A 13,365-nucleotide genomic window follows, 5' to 3' on the forward strand; every position below is an offset into this window, starting at 1 on the left:
GCTGACAGTAATCCCTCTAACAAGGCTTCTTCAACCACTTCTGTAAGGAATAAACCTGCAGCATCTAAGGTTGAAGAATATCAAGCCAAGATGCCTTATCCTCAGAAACTCCGCAAATCGGAACAGGATAAGCAATTTGCCCACTTTGCAGACTATTTAAGAACTCTTGAAATAAAGATTCCGTTTGCAGAGGCACTTGAGCAAATACCTTCTTATGCTAAGTTCATGAAAGAGATCTTAAGTCATAAGAAGGATTGGAGAGAAACTGAAAAAGTGTTCCTCACTGAAGAATGCAGTGCAGTCATTCTAAAAAGCTTACCAGAAAAGCTTCAAGATCCTGGAAGCTTTCTGATACCATGCACATTAGAAGGCACTTGCACCAAGACAGCTTTATGTGATCTTGGAGCAAGCATCAATCTAATACCTGCATCCACTATCAGAAAGCTTGGGTTGATTGGAGAAGTCAAACCAACCAGGATATGCCTCCAACTTGCTGATGGCTCCATTAAACACCCATCAGGCATAATAGAGGACATGATTGTCAAGGTTGGGCCATTTGCCTTCCCAACTGACTTTGTGGTGCTGGAAATGGAGGAGCACAATAGTGCAACTCTCATTCTAGGAAGACCTTTCCTAGCAACTGGACGAACTCTCATTGATGTACAAAAAGGGGAAGTAACCTTGAGAGTCAATGAGGATGAGTTCAAGTTGAATACTGTGAAAGCTATGCAGCATCCAGACACACCAGATGACTGCATAGGCATTGACATTATTGACTCTCTGGTAGAAGAGATCAATATGGCTGAAAGCCTAGAATCAGAGCTTGAGGACATCTTCAAAGATGCTCAACCTGATCAAGAAGAACTAGAGGAAGTAAGGGAATTTTCGAAAATTCCTCAGGAGGAGGATAAACTTCCCAAACCTGAACTCAAACCTCTACCACCATCCCTGAAATATGCATTTCTGGGAGAGGGTGACACTTTTCCAGTGATTATAAGCTCTGCTTTAAATCCACAGGAAGAGGAAGCACTGATTAAAGTGCTAAGGACACACAAGACAGCTCTTGGGTGGTCCATAAGTGATCTTAAGGGCATTAGCCCAGCTAGATGCATGCACAAAATCCTATTGGAGGATAATGCCAAACCAGTGGTTCAACCACAGAGGAGGCTAAATCCTGCCATGAAGGAGGTGGTGCAGAAAGAGGTCACTAAACTACTGGAGGCTGGGATTATTTATCCTATTTCTGATAGCCCCTGGGTGAGCCCTGTCCAAGTTGTTCCCAAAAAGGGAGGCATGACAGTGGTTCATAATGAAAAAAATTAACTGGTTCCTACAAGAACAGTCACAGGGTGGCGCATGTGTATTGACTACAGAAGGCTCAATATAGCCACCAGAAAGGATCATTTTCCTTTACCATTCATAGACCAAATGCTAGAAAGACTAGCTGGTCATGATTACTACTGCTTTTTGGATGGCTATTCAGGCTACAACCAAATTGCAGTAGATCCCCAGGACCAAGAGAAGACAGCATTCACTTGCCCTTCTGGCGTGTTTGCCTACAGAAGGATGCCTTTTGGTCTGTGCAATGCACCTGCAACCTTTCAGAGGTGCATGCTCTCTATCTTCTCAGATATGGTAGAGAAATTTCTGGAAGTCTTCATGGATGACTTTTCAGTATATGGAGACTCATTTAGCTCCTGTCTTAACCACCTATCACTTGTCCTGAAAAGATGCCAAGAGACTAACCTGGTTTTAAACTGGGAGAAATGTCACTTTATGGTGACTGAAGGAATTGTCCTTGGGCACAAAATTTCAAGCAGGGGAATAGAGGTGGATAAGGCAAAGGTAGAGGTAATTGAAAAATTACCACCACCTGCCAATGTTAAGGCAATCAGAAGCTTTCTGGGGCATGCAGGATTTTATAGAAGGTTTATAAAGGATTTTTCGAAAATTGCAAAGCCTTTGAGTAACCTGTTAGCTGCTGACACACCATTTGTGTTTGACACACAGTGTCTGCAGGCATTTGAGACCCTGAAAGCTAAGCTGGTCACAGCACCAGTCATCTCTGCACCAGATTGGGTATTACCATTTGAATTAATGTGTGATGCCAGTGATCATGCCATTGGCGCAGTGTTGGGACAGAGGCATAACAAGCTCTTGCACGTCATTTATTATGCCAGCCGTGTTCTAAATGACGCACAAAAGAACTACACAACCACAGAGAAAGAGTTACTTGCAGTGGTTTACGCCATTGACAAGTTTAGATCCTACCTAGTGGGATCAAAGGTGATTGTGTACACTGACCATGCTGCTCTTAAATACTTACTCACAAAGCAGGATTCAAAACCCAGGCTTATCAGATGGGTGTTGCTTCTGCAAGAGTTTGATATAGAAATAAGAGACAGAAAAGGGACAGAGAATCAAGTAGCTGATCATCTGTCCCGAATAGAACCAGTAGCTGGGGCGTCCCTCCCTTCTACTGAGATCTCTGAGACTTTCCCAGATGAGCAACTCTTTGCCATTCAGGAAGCTCCATGGTTTGCAGATATTGCAAATTATAAAGCTGTGAGGTTCATACCCAAAGAGTACAGTTATGTGCAGAGAAAGAAACTAATTTCAGATGCCAAGTACTACCTTTGGGATGAACCATATCTCTTTAAGAGATGTGCTGACGGAGTGATCCGCAGGTGTGTACCCAGAGAAGAAGCACAAAGGATCCTATGGCACTGCCATGGATCACAGTATGGGGGACATTTTGGAAGTGAGCGAACAGCCACTAAAGTTCTCCAGTGCGGCTTCTACTGGCCTACTCTCTATAAAGATTCCCGAGAGTTTGTGCGTAACTGTGACAGTTGCCAAAGAGCTGGTAACCTGCCTCACGGATATGCCATGCCTCAACAAGGGATATTAGAGATAGAATTGTTTGATGTATGGGGAATTGATTTCATGGGACCATTCCCACCATCATACTCAAACACTTACATTCTGGTGGCAGTGGACTATGTATCTAAGTGGGTAGAAGCAATTGCTACACCCACTAATGATACCAAAACCGTACTGAAATTCCTCCAGAAAAATATTTTCAGCAGGTTTGGCGTCCCCAGAGTGCTAATCAGTGATGGGGGCACTCATTTCTGCAATAAACAGCTATACTCTGCTATGGTTAGATATGGAATCAGCCATAAAGTGGCAACTCCGTATCATCCACAGACAAATGGGCAAGCTGAAGTCTCTAACAGAGAGCTAAAAAGAATCCTAGAACGGACTGTAATGGCCCGAAGAAAGGATTGGGCAAAGAGCTTGGATGATGCTCTGTGGGCATATAGAACAGCATTCAAGACTCCTATAGGAACCTCCCCATACCAACTAGTGTATGGGAAGGCCTGTCATTTGCCTGTGGAACTGGAACATAAAGCCTACTGGGCAACCAGATTCCTAAACATGGATGCACAATTAGCTGGTGAGAAAAGACTGCTCCAGCTAAATGAGCTAGAGGAGTTCAGACTCAATGCCTTTGAAAATGCAAAAATTTATAAGAAAAAGGCAAAGAAGTGGCATGACAAGAGATTGTCAACCAGAGTCTTTGAGCCAGGACAAAAGGTTCTACTCTTTAACTCTAGGCTCAAATTGTTTCCAGGAAAACTCAAATCCCGGTGGAGGGGTCCGTATGTGATTACAGGAGTCTCACCATATGGGTATGTTGAGCTTCAGGATATTGATTCTGACAAAAAGTTCATTGTTAATGGACAGAGAATCAAGCACTATCTTGAAGGAAATTTTGAGCAGGAGTGCTCAAAACTGAGACTTGAGTGATCCTCAGTGAAAGTCCAGCTAAAGACAGTAAAGAAGCGCTTGCTGGGAGGCAACCCAGTCATTAGAAGGTTGTATGAATTGTTCTTACAGAGGCAAGTATCAAAAATGAAGGAATTCACAGAGTTACAGAAGGATTCAGCTCAAAAAGCAGAGAAAATGAGCTTACTGGCAAAAAAATGCCAATAAGGGGCATTTTGGGCGTTAAACGCCAGAATGGGCACCATTCTGGGCGTTTAACGCCAGTAATGGTACCATTTTGGGCGTTAAACGCCAGAATGGGCACCATTCTGGGCGTTTAACGCCAGGTGTGCAGCATCCTGGGCGTTTTGGAAAAACGCCCAGTGACAAAGGATTTCTGGCGTTTAACGCCAGCCAGGGCACCTGGCTGGGCGTTAAACGCCCAAAAGGGGCATAAAATGGGCGTTAAACGCCAGAATGGGTGCCATTCTGGGCGTTTAACGCCAGAAAGGTGGGGGGACCACATTTTTGTTTTCAACTCAATTTTTTTTCAAACTTTCCTCTTTTTAACCATACTCTTCTACATAAATGCACTTCAACCTTCCATCATTCACTTTCAAATCTTCACAAATCAAAACCATTCTTCAAATCTATTTCAAATTAATCCCAAATCTTCTTCAAAAACTCACCCTTTTCTCAATTTCTTTTCATATCTTCTCAAATCTCCCTTCAAATTTCTCTTTTTTCGAAAACTCCCCTCCCCACCTTATAAATACACGTTTGTTCCCCTCTTCCAACCACACCATTCGAATTTCCTCTTCCTCCCCCTCTCTTCTCTCTTTTATTTTGCTTGAGGACAAGCAAACCTCTAAGTTTGGTGTGCTTTTCCGTGATCACTAAGCCAAGATTCATTAATATCATGGCTCCCAAGGGAAAACAAACCAATTTAAGAGGCAAGAAAGAGAATAATCCAAAGAATCTTTGGAATCAAGAGAAGTTCTTAACTAAAGAACATGAAGACCACTATCACAAAATAATGGGTCTGAGGTCAGTGATCCCGGAAGTTAAATTTGATCTGAAAGAAGATGAATATCCGGGGATCCAAGAGCAAATTCGAAACAGAGGATGGGAAGTTCTAACCAATCCTGAGACAAAGGTTGGAAGGAACATGGTTCAGGAATTCTACTCAAATCTGTGGCTAACAGATAAGCAGAGAATGACTGGAACCGCTTACCATACCTACAGAACTATGGTCAGAAGGAAAGTTATGTACTTTCATCTGGACAAAATAAGAGAAATCTTCAAGTTACCTCAACTGCAAGATGATCCTGACTCCTTTAATAGGAGGATGGTGAGAGCAGATAAAGGGTTGGATCAAGTTCTAGAGGACATATGCCTCCCTGGGACTAAGTGGATAACCAATTCAAAGGGTGTCCCAAACCAACTCAAGAGGGGAGACCTCAAGCCAATTGCAAGAGATTGGCTAGATTTTATTGGGCGTTCCATATTGCCCACTAGCAACCGTTCTGAGGTCACCATCAAGAGGGCAGTGATGATTCATTGCATTATGCTTGGAAAAGAGGTGGAGGTCCATCATATGATTGCTTGTGAGATTTACACAATTGCAAACAAAAATTCCACTGAAGCTAAACTGGCTTACCCAAGCTTGATTTCCTTGCTCTGTAAAGAGGCTGGGGTAAAGATGGGAGTAGATGAGTTCATACCCATTGAACACCCAATCACCAAGAAGTCAATGGAAGGACAAGTGCAAGACAACTCCATCAAGAGGAGGGCGCAGGAATTCCTCCCTGAATTCCCAAGAATTGACTACTGGTCCAGCCTAGAAGCATCTATCACCAAGTTGCAAGAGACTATGGAGCAACTGAAGGAAGAACAGCAGAATCAGAACTGCATGCTCTGCAAATTGCTGAAGGAACAAGAGAAGCAGGGGCGTGAAATCCAAGAGATGAAACGCCAAAAGTTCTCCTCTCAAGCTGAGGGAGCATCCACTTCTCAAAATCAAGGTTGTTGAGTCCTAACTCTGTGAAAACCTCTATCTTTAGGAGCCTATTTTTGCGTTTTCTTTGATTTCTATTTTTATTTTAGTCTCATCTTATATCTATATTTGAGTCTTGTTCTTAATTCATAATTAATAAAATTTAAGTTTATGCCTTAAAGCTATGAATGTCCTATGAATCCATCACCTCTCTTAAAAGAAAAAATGCTTTAATCACAAAAGAACAAGAAGTACAGGATTTCGAAATTTATCTCTGAAACTAGTTGAATTAGTTTGATGTGGTGACAATACTTTTTGTTTTCTGAATGAATGCTTGAACAGTGCATATGTCTTTTGAATTTGTTGTTTTAAGAATGTTAAAATTGTTGGCTCTTGAAAGAATGAGGAGAAAGAGAACTGTTATTGAGGATCTGAAAAATCATCAAATTGATTCTTGAAGCAAGAAAAAGCAGTGAATTCAAAAAAAAAATTTCGAAAAAAAAGAGAGGAGAAGAAAAGAAAAAGAAAGAAATAAAGTGGTGATCCAAAGCAATAAGAGTGTGCTTAAGAACCCTGGACACCTCTAATTGGGGACTTTAGCAAAGCTGAGTCACAATCTAAAAAGGTTCACCCAATTATGTGTCTGTGGCATGTATGTATCCGGTGGTAATACTGGAAGACAGAGTGCTTTGGGCCACAGCCAAGACTCATACATTAGCTATGTTCAAGAATCAAAATACTTAACTAGGAGAATCAATAACAATATCTGAGTTCTGAGTTCTTATAGATGCCAATCATTCTGAACTTCAAAGGATAGAGTGAGATGCCAAAACTGTTCGGAGGCAAAAAGCTACTAGTCCCGCTCATCTAATTGGAGCTATGTTTCTTTGATATTTTGGAGTCTATAGTATATTCTCTTCTTTTTATCCTATTTTGATTTTCAGTTGCTTGGGGACAAGCAACAATTTAAGTTTGGTGTTGTGATGAGCGGATAATTTGTATGCTTTTTGGCAATGTTTTTAGTATGTTTTTAGTATCTTTTAGTTAGTTTTTAGTATATTTTTATTAGTTTTTAATTAAAATTCACTTTTCTGGACTTTACTATGAGTTTTTGTGTTTTTCTGTGATTTCAGGTATTTTCTGACTGAAATTGAGGGTCCTGAGCAAAAATCTGATCCAGAGACTGAAAAGGACTGCAGATGCTGTTGGATTCTGACCTCCCTGCACTCGAAGTGGATTTTCTGGAGCTACAGAAGCCCAATTGGCGCGATCTCAACGGCATTGGAAAGTAGACATCCTGGGCTTTCCAGCAATATATAATAGTCCATACTTTGCCCAAGATTTGATGGTCCAAACCTGCGTAGCAATCCGGCCTCAGAAATTCCAGCGTTAAACGCCGGAACTGGCATAAAATTTGGAGTTAAACGCCCAAACTGGCATGAAAGCTGGCGTTTAACTCCAGAAAAGGTCTCTACACGAAATTCCTTCATTGCTCAGCCCAAGCACACACCAAGTGGGCCCGGAAGTGGATTTTTCTGTCATTTACTCATTTCTGTAAACCTTAGGACACTAGTTTACTACTTATAGGATCTTTTGACATTGTATCCGTACCTTATGACCTCATAACATTTCTTACACGTTTCTTTCCACAGTATGAGCCTCTAAACCCCATGGTTGGGGGTGAGGAGCTCTGCTGTGTCTTGATGGATTAATGCAATTACTACTGTTTCTTATTCAATCATGCTTGCTTCCATTCTAAGATAACACTTGCCCTTAATTCGGATGAATGTGATGATCCGTGACAATCATTATCATTCTCAACTATGAACATGTGCCTGACAACCACCTCTGTTCTATCTTAGATTAAGTAGTTATCTCTTAGATTCTTTAATCGGGATCTTCGTGGTATAAGCTAGAACTGATGGCGGCATTCAAGAGAATCCGGAAGGTCTAAACCTTGTCTGTGGTATTCTGAGTAGGATTCAATGACTGAATGACTGTGACGTGCTTCAAACTCCTGAGGGCGGGGCGTTAGTGACAGACGCAAAAGAATCACTGGATTCTATTCCAGCCTGATTGAGAACCGACAGATGATTAGCCTATGCTGTGACAGAGCATCAGGGACGTATTTTCACTGAGAGGATGGGAGGTAGCCACTGACAACGGTGAAACCCTACATACAGCTTGCCATGGAAGGAGCCTTGCGTGTTTGATGAAGAAGACAGTAGGAAAGCAGAGATTCGGAAGATGGAGCATCTCCAAAACCCCAGCCTATTCTCCATTACTGCAGTACAAGTAACCAATTCATGTTCTTTTGCTTTTTTTTACAGTCAATCCTGATAATTTCTGATATCCTGACTAAGACTTACAAGATAACCATAGCTTGCTTCAAGCCGACAATCTCCGTGGGATCGACCCTTGCTCACGCAAGGTATTACTTGGACGACCCAGTGCACTTGCTGGTTAGTTGTGCGGGATTGCAAAAGTGTGATTGCAATTTCGTGCACCACCCCCCTTTCTGGTGTTTGAACGCCAGAACTGGGCAAGGAATGGGCGTTTAACGCCAATTTTTCCCCCCTTTCAGGCGTTTGAACGCCAGGAGTATTCCTCTCTGGGCTCTTACTGTCCTCAGAGGAATTTTGGACAGTGGTTTGGTTATCCTCTGTCAGTTGTTCCTTTCTTGGCTTTTTGCCACTTTGAGCAGTGTTATTCAATGTCTTCCCACTCCTCAATTGAACTGCTTGGCATTCTTCTGTTATCTGTTTAGATAACTACTGTTTTGTCTGATTCAACTGTGATTCTATGTTCTTGTTAGCAATTTTAGTTTCTTGGAGGATCTCTTTAAATTCTGCTAACTGTTTTGTCATCAGGAGTAATTGCTGATTAAGCTCAACAATCTATTCTTGAGGATTAGGATCAGTAGCTACTGCCATAGCTTCTTCTTTTGTAGAGGACTCATTGCTTGAGTATAGATGTTGATTTCTAGCAACCGTATCTATGAGCTCTTGAGCCTCTTCAATCGTCTTCCTCATATGTATAGATCCATCAGCTGAGTGGTCTAGAGACATCTGAGCTTTTTCTGTAAGCCCATAGTAGAAGATGTCTAACTGTACCCACTCTGAAAATATTTCAGAGGGGCATTTCCTTAGCATACCTCTGTACCTCTCCCAGGCATTATAAAGGGATTCATGATCCTCTTGTTTAAAGCCTTGGATGTCCAGTCTCAGCTGTGTCATCCTTTTTGGAGGGTAAAATTGATTCAGGAATTTGTCTGATAACTGTCTCCATGTTTTTATACTTGCTGTGGGTTGGTTATTCAACCACCTTTTAGCTTGATCTTTTACAGCAAATGGAAACAGTAATAATCTGTAGACATCCTGATCCACCTCTTTATCACGTACTGTGTCAGCAATTTATAAGAACTGTGCCAGAAACTCAGTAGGTTCTTCCTGTGGAAGACCAGAATACTAGCAATTTTACTACACCATGATAATGAGTTGAGGATTTAGCTCAAAGCTGCTTGCTTTAATGGGAGGTATACATATGCTACTCCCATATGCAGCTGTAATGGGGTTAGCATATGACCCCAGAGTCCTTCTGGACTGCTCAATTCCACTTAGGTCCATGATGGAGAAAGGGAAATGATATGGATCACAAGTAAAGTATAAAATTTTTTTTATTAGGAATGACCGAAAATAATAAAATAAAATAGAAAAGAAAATAAAATAAAATTTCGAAAACTAAAAGAAAATAAAATCAAAGTAAATTGAAAACTAGATTAATTAATTAAAAAGATTTTGGAATTAGCAATTAAAAAGGTATGATTGAAAATTACTTTGAAAAAGATATGATTGAAAAGATATGATTTTGAAGATTAATGCAAAATTTCGAAGATTTAAAGGAAAATACAAAGAAGACACCAAACTTAGAAATTTTTAGAAAATCATACACAAATTTTCGAAAACCTAAAGGAAAACACAAAGAAGACACCAAACTTAGAATTTTTAAAGATCAAGAAAGGACTAAGAACATGCAAATTCGAAAAAAAAAAAACATAAAAGAAAACAAAAGCATGCAATTGACACCAAACTTAAAATATGAAACTAAACTCAAATAAAAGACTCTAAACCAACAAAAATAAAACAGTCCTAATCTAAGCAACAAGATAAACCGTCAGTTGTCCAAACTCGAACAATCCCCGGCAACGGCGCCAAAAACTTGGTGCACGAAATTGCAATCACACTTTTGCAATTCCGCACAACTAACCAGCAAGTGCACTAGGTCGTCCAAGTAAAACCTTACGTGAGTAAGGGTCGATCCCACGGAGATTGTCGGCTTGAAGCAAGCTATGGTTATCTTGTAACTCTTAGTTAGGAGATCAATAATTCTCAGGTTTAATTGTGAAAAGTAGAAGAACATGAAATAAATACTTGTTTTGCAGTAATGGAGAACTGGTTGAGGTTTTGGAGATGCTCTATCTTCTGAATCTCTGCTTTCCTACTGTCTTCTTCTTCATACACGCAAGGCTCCTTCCATGGCAAGCTGTATGTAGGGTTTCACCGTTGTCAATGGCTACCTCCCATCCTCTCGGTGAAAATGTTCAACGCGCTCTGTCACAGCACGACTATTTATCTGTCAGTTCTCGATCATGTCGGAATAGAATCCAGTGATTCTTTTGCGTCTGTCACTAACGCCCCACAATCGCGAGTTTGAAGCTCGTCACAGTCATTCAATCCCTGAATCCTACTCAGAATACCACAGACAAGGTTTAGACCTTCCGGATCCTCAAGAATGGCCGCCAATATATTCTAGCTTATACCACGAAGATTCTGGCTAAAGAATCCAAGAGATATCCACTCAATCTAAAGTAAAACGGAGGTGGTTGTCAGGCACACGTTCATAGGTGAGAATGATGATGAGTGTCATGGATCATCACATTCATCAAGTTGAGGAGCAAGTGATATCTTAGAATGGAAACAAGCGTGTTTGAATGAAAAACAGTAGTAATTGCATTAATCCATCAAGACACAGCAGAACTCCTCACCCCCGACCACGGGGTTTAGAGACTCATGCCGTAGAAGGTACAATATGAAACATGTAAAGTGTCATGAGGTAAAGATACAATGTCAAAAGGTCCTATTAATAGTGAACTAGTAACCTAGGATATACAGAAATGAGTAAATGACGTAAAAATCTACTTCCGGGGTCCACTTGGTGTGTGCTTGGGCTGAGCATTGAAGCTTTTATGTGTAGAGACTTTTTCTGGAGTTAAACGCCAGCTTTTGTGCCAGTTTGGGCGTTTAACTCCAACTTTTGTGCCAGTTCCGGCGTTAAACGCTGGGAATTCTGAAGCTGATTTGCAACGCCGGTTTGGGCCATCAAATATCAGGCAAAAGTATGGACTATTATACATTTCTGGAAAGCCCAGGATGTCTATTTTCCAATGCAATTGAGAGCGCGCCAATTGGGCTTCTGTAGCTGTAGAAAATCTGCTTCGAGTGCAGGAAGGTCAGAATCCAACAGCATCTGCAGTCCTTTTTCAGCCTCTGAATCAGATTTTTGCTCAGGTCCCTCAATTTCAGCCAGAAATTATCTGAAATTACAGAAAAACACACAAACTCATAGTAAAGTCCAGAAAAGTGAATTTTAACTAAAAACTAATAAAAATATAATAAAAAAGTAACTAAAACATACTAAAAATAATGCCAAAAAGCGTATAAATTATCCGCTCATCAAGGGCCACGGCCAAGACTCATAAAATTAGCTGTGTTCAAGAATCAACATACTTAACTAGGAAAATTAATAACACTATCTGAACTCTAAATTCCCATAGATGCCAATCATTCTAAACTTCAAAGGATAAAGTGAGATGCCAAAACTGTTCAGAAGCAAAAAGCTACAAGTCCCGCTCATTTAGTTAGAACTAATATTCATTGATATTTTGAGATTTATAGTATATTCTCTTCTTTTTATCCTATTTGATTTTTAGTTGCTTGGTGACAAGCAACAATTTAAGTTTGGTGTTGTGATGAGCGAATAATTTATACGCCTTTTGGCATTATTTTTAGGTAGTTTTTAGTAGAATCTAGCTACTTTTAGGGATGTTTTTATCAGTTTTTATGCAAAATTCACATTTCTGGACTTTACTATGAGTTTGTGTGTTTTTCTGTGATTTCAGATATTTCTGGCTGAAATTGAGGGACCTGTGCAAAAATCTGATTCAGGCTGAAGAAGGACTGCTGATGCTGTTGGATTCTGACCTCCCTGCACTCGAAATGGATTTTCTGGAGCTACAAAACTCCAAATAGTGCGCTTTTAACTGCGTTGGAAAGTCGACATACAAGGCTTTCCAAAAATATATAATAGTTCACACTTTATTCGAGTTAAGATGACGCAAACTGGCGTTCAATGCCAGTTCCATACTGTATTCTGGAGTAAAACGCCAGAAACACGTCACAAACCAGAGTTAAACGCCAAAAACACGTTACAACTTGGCGTTTAACCCCAAAGGAAGCCTCTGCACATGTAAAGCTCAAGCTCAGCCCAAGCACACACCAAAGTGGACCCCGGAAGTGGATTTCTACACTTAGACTTATTTCTGTAAACCCTACTGGCTAGTTTAGTATAAATAGAACTTTTTTACTATTGTACTGGTGTCAGTTTTTTGACCACATCTCTGGATTGTATTTTGATCCTTTGATCGCATTTTGGGGGCTGGCAATTCGGCCCTGCCTGGACCATCACTTATGTATTTTCAACGATGGGTTTCTACACACCATAGATTAAGGGTGTGGAGCTCTGCTGTACCTCGAGTATTAATGCAATTACTACTATTTTCTATTCTATTCATGCTTATTCTTATTCTAAGATATTTGCTGCACTTCAACATGATGAACATGATGATCCGTGACACTCATCATCATTCTCACCTATGAATGCGTGATTGACAACCACTTCCGTTCTACCTTAGAACGAGCGTGTATCTCTTAGATTCCTTAATTAGGATCTTCGTGGTATAAGCTAGAACCCTTTGGAGGCCATTCTTGAGAATCCGAAAAGTCTAAACCTTGTCTGTGGTATTCCGAGTAGGATTCAGGGATTGAATGACTGTGACGAGCTTCAAACTCGCGATTGTTGGGCGTAGTGATAGACGCAAAATAATCAATGGATTCTATTCCGACATGATCGAGAACCAATAGATGATTAGCCGTGCTGTGATAAGAGCATTTGTACCATTTTTACTGAGAGGATGGAAAGTAGCCATTAACAACGGTGATGCCCTACATACAGCTTGCCATGGAAAGGAGTATGAAGGATTGGATGAAAGCAGTAGGCAAGTAGAGATTCATAAGGGAAAAGCATCTCCATACACTTATCTGAAAGTCTCATCAATAAATTACATAAGTATCTCTATCTTTATTTTATGCTTTATTTATTATTATTTTCGAAACCTTTATAACCATTTGAATTCACCTGACTGAGATTTACAAGATGACCATAGCTTGCTTCAAGCCGACAATCTCCGTGGGATCGACCCTTTCTCACGTAAGGTTTATTACTTGGACGACCCAGTGCACTTGCTGGTTAGTTGTGCCAAG

Source organism: Arachis stenosperma, chromosome 3 (genome assembly GCF_014773155.1).
Source record: "Arachis stenosperma cultivar V10309 chromosome 3, arast.V10309.gnm1.PFL2, whole genome shotgun sequence".
In the NCBI taxonomy this organism is placed as follows: domain Eukaryota; kingdom Viridiplantae; phylum Streptophyta; class Magnoliopsida; order Fabales; family Fabaceae; genus Arachis; species Arachis stenosperma.